This window comes from Gopherus flavomarginatus, chromosome 11 (genome assembly GCF_025201925.1).
Source record: "Gopherus flavomarginatus isolate rGopFla2 chromosome 11, rGopFla2.mat.asm, whole genome shotgun sequence".
NCBI lineage: Eukaryota > Metazoa > Chordata > Testudines > Testudinidae > Gopherus > Gopherus flavomarginatus.
The window spans coordinates 4967048-4971182 of NC_066627.1; the positions used below are offsets into that span (position 1 = coordinate 4967048).

At 44.5% G+C, this 4135-nt stretch overlaps 1 pseudogene; it reads right to left on the reverse strand.

Moving 5' to 3' along the window:
- Positions 1–2109: 2109 nt before the first annotated feature.
- Positions 2110–3068, reverse strand: LOC127031552 (olfactory receptor 14A16-like; annotated as a pseudogene).
- Positions 3069–4135: the final 1067 nt, after the last annotated feature.

Sequence of the window (4135 nt, forward strand, 5' to 3'; positions counted from 1 at the left end):
AGATATGCTGACTTCAGCTATGCTATTCATGTAGCTGAAGTTGCGTATCTCAGGTCGATCCCCCCTCCCCCCAGTGTAGACTTAGCCTAAGAAAATTAATGATCCAAAATTGGTATGCTAGATATTAAGACTTATTTGAAGAGAAAATAACGGGGGAATGGACTATTATACCCGTCACTCCCTTTCTGCTTCCTTAAAAGGAAGATATTTTGTGGGGAAAATACAGAAAGAATAAAAAGAACAGATGGAGGCTTCTGGAGCGTGCGTCACCATCATGGCTGCCACTCCTACCATCTCCTGGGCCTCCAGGACTTTGTCATCCTGCTCCTGAGAGGTGTCCTGGGCAGAAGGAGGGACCCATATGACATCAGTACCCCTACCAGCTCCAGCTGAATCCCAACCACCACCTGGGATCACAGTTATTTCCATCTTTGATACCATTGAAGGGATTGACAAACTAGGAGGCTTTTGCTTCTAAGACTGGACAGTAACAGCGACAGCAACAATGACAGCTCCAGCCCAACTCAACTAACGTCTTCTCTTTTCCTCAAAAGAATGGTTATTACCATCCCTGGGCTGGTCTTCACTACCGGGGTAATTTGACCTAAGTTACGCTACTACAGCTACATGAATAGTGTAGCTAGAGTCAACAAAACTTAGGTCGACTTACCCTGGTTTCTTAACTGCACTCAACAGGAAATGCTCTCTGGCTGACTTCCCTTACTCTCCTTAGGGAGGTGCAGTAACGGGCTAGACCGGAGAGGGTTCTGCCATCGATTTAGCGGGTCTGCACTAGATCCACTAAATCAATCCCTGTGTGGATCTCCCCACAGTGAAAACAAGCCCTCTGATACCTCTAAGAGTGTGCCAGACAGCTGGGGGGGTTTCCTTCTAAAAACTGCCTCCAGCTAATGTGAAAGGGAACAAGGGGTGTCCCTAAAATGAAAGCCTGACTTAGCACTTTACATTTCAAATACTCTGAGTGGTTTCCTTTCCTGTTTGGATAGTTAATAAAAGGTTAACAGGATTTTTAATGGTGTGTTTGCCATGGTGCGAAGCCGGCTGAGGTCTCTAGACACCAAGCTCCGGAACTTGTTTAACACTCCTTAGTGGTGGACAGTGACTGGGTTATGTTAACACCTTCAGCCCATTTAGTCTCATCTAAATGAATAAATTAGAGTGTGGCTGGAGTTTTATTTTAGATTTAAAATAATCAAAGGCCCTTATCCAAGGCGTAAGGCTCATAACACGTCATTACTAATTCAATACAATCACAGCACCATCCAACCCTGTGAGTCCAGGGTTCATCCGTGTTTCAAACTTGGCAGAGTCCCACTGCCATCTTGCTTCTGAAAGTCTTTACTACACGTAGCCATGGATGGCCCCATGCGACCTCAGCAGGGGCATCGCACTGTTAAGTAGGCCCCAGTCTCTTGGCCATGGGTTCAGACTGTGAAGTTCCATCTCTGACTTCCATGCCTGTGGGCCCCCTGTATAGAAAAATCATTTTCTCTTGGGGCTGGCAAGTAGCGGAGACACAATAAAGATCTATGGCCGCAGACTCTAGTCTTGATGGGCTCTCAATGATGGTCCTTCAGTGAGGTGTCAAAGACCTCTCCCAGGCAGGGCAGCTGACTGGAATGCAGCACAATAGGCTGCCATTGAGCCAGGTCAGACTTGTCCTGTCACTCTGACAATATTTCCACATATACAACAAAGTTCACAACATGACACCATTGCACCCCACTGTCACACAAGCAAACAATTAACCAAAGTCATGGCATCCAATGCAGCATTTATACCCACAAAAGGAAAAAGGGTCAGAGACCTCATCGAGTTCATTAGGAACTTGATCATGGCTATTCATTTTAGGTGGAAGATGCTGAGATGGTGTGATGGTGGGTGGCAGTACAGGATAGATAGATAGATAGATTCTGATCTTATATATATACAGTTGTAAATATACAATAAGTCCATTGACTTGACTCTGCATTTTTAGCCAGTGTAAATGCCCCTTTCTGCATAAGCAGATTTCAGATAATGTTTTCAAGGAGACAATAATGCCTTAATTTGATTATATTTAAAAAGAAACACAGGAAGAAATCCTAATCAAAGATGAAAGATGGACAGTTCATTTTTGGTGAATAACCTCCCCACCATCAGTTTCCTCACGGCAGCTTTGATCTCCTTGTTCCTCATGCTGTAGATGATCGGATTCATCATTGGAGGCATCACAGAATAGAGAACAGCCACCATGAGATCCAACCCTGATGCTGAGCTGGAGGAGGGTTTCAGGTAGGCAAAGGCTACAGTGAAAAAGAACAAGGAGACCCACAATGAGGTGAGGGAAGCAGGTGGATAGAGCTTTATGCCGGCCCTGCTCAGAGGGGATTCTCAGCACTGTGGTGAAGATCTGAACATACGACACAACTATAAAGACAAAGCAGCTGAAGGCTAAGCATGTACTAAAGACAATAACCCCAGTTTCACGGAGGTATGAGTCAGAGCAGGCGAGCTTGAGGAGCTGGGGGATTTCACAGAAAAATTGATCCACCATGTTGCCCTCCACAGAAGGATAGTGCAAAGGTGTTCCCGGTGTGCAGTGCAGTATAGACAAAAACACTCATCCAAGCACTGGCTGCCATTTGGACACATGCTCTCCTGTTCATCACTCTCTCATAGTGCAACGGCTGGCAGATGGCGATATATCGGTCATATGCCATGATGGTGAGTAAGGAGTACTCAGTTACAGCAAAGAACATAAAGAAAAAGACTTGTGTGACACATCCAGAATAAGAAATTGACCTGGTGTTCATGAGGGAGTTGGCCATGGATTTGGGGACTGGGACAGAAATGAAGCCGATGTCCAGAATGGACAAATTCATCAGGAAGAAGTACATAGGGGTGTGAAGGTGGTGGTTGAAGGCAACAACTATGATGATGAGAAGATTCCCCATCAAGGCAGCCAGATAAATCACCAGAAACATCACAAAGTGCAAAATCTGCAGCTCCCGAACATCAGAGAATCCCAGGAGAAGGAACTCGGTCACGGTGGTTTGGTTGGACATTTCCCTCTCCATACACTGTGTCCTGCCTGTGGATGGAAGGACAAGGGCAATGGGCGAGATTAGAGTGATAGAGAAAATGACCTAATTATCTCTCCGTAATATCTCATGATGGGAATGTCAAGGGTGCACAGTTCTTCTCACTTCCATTGACTAGAAGTTGAGAGTGCTCCTTATCCCTGAGAGTCAGAGCACTAGTGAGATTCATTATCACATCAGCAAATACTGGATTATCACCTTTAAAACTAAGGATGATGGATTAGTTTACACCATATGAGGATCTGGCCAGTGCTGTATGAGGGCTGGAACAAAGTGCAACTAAATCCAACATTAATAGCCAATATTGTACCCCATTGTGAGAAACAGAAGGCTCTAAATTTGGGCACGAAATGTAAATACTAACATGGCTAATACTGATAGCAATGCTGAAATAGTCAAGGTGCAAAAGGAGCTCTCAGGGAAGACAAGGCTGTTGCAGAGAAGCTAAATGAATTCTTCGCATCAGTCTTTGCTGCAGAGGATATGAGGAAGATTCACACACAAGAGCCATTCTTTTTAGGTGACAAATCTGAGAACTGTCCCAGATTGAGGCATCAGTAGTGGAGGTTTGGGAACAAACTGATAAATTAAACAGTAATAAATCTCCAGGTGCAGACTGTAGTCACCCAAGAGTTCTGAAGGAACTGAAATATGAAATCACAAAAACTACTAAATGTGGTAAATAAACCAACACTTATATCAGCCTCTGGACCAGATGACTGCAGGGTAGCCACTGTAACGTGATCCAGGTGATGTAGGGCACTTGGACTTTCAGGAAGCTTTCGACAAAGTCCCTCACTAACGGCTCTTCAACAAAGTCAGCAGTCATGGGATGAGAGGGAAGATCCTCTCATGAATTAGTAACTTGCTGAAAGATTGGGAACAAAGGGTAGGAATAAATATTCAGTTTTCACAATGGAGAGAGGTAAATACTTGGGTTCCCCAAGGATCTTCCCTGAGACCTGTGCTGTTCAACATATTCATAAATGGAGCGAACAGTGAGGTGGCAAAATTTGCAGACAATACAAAAT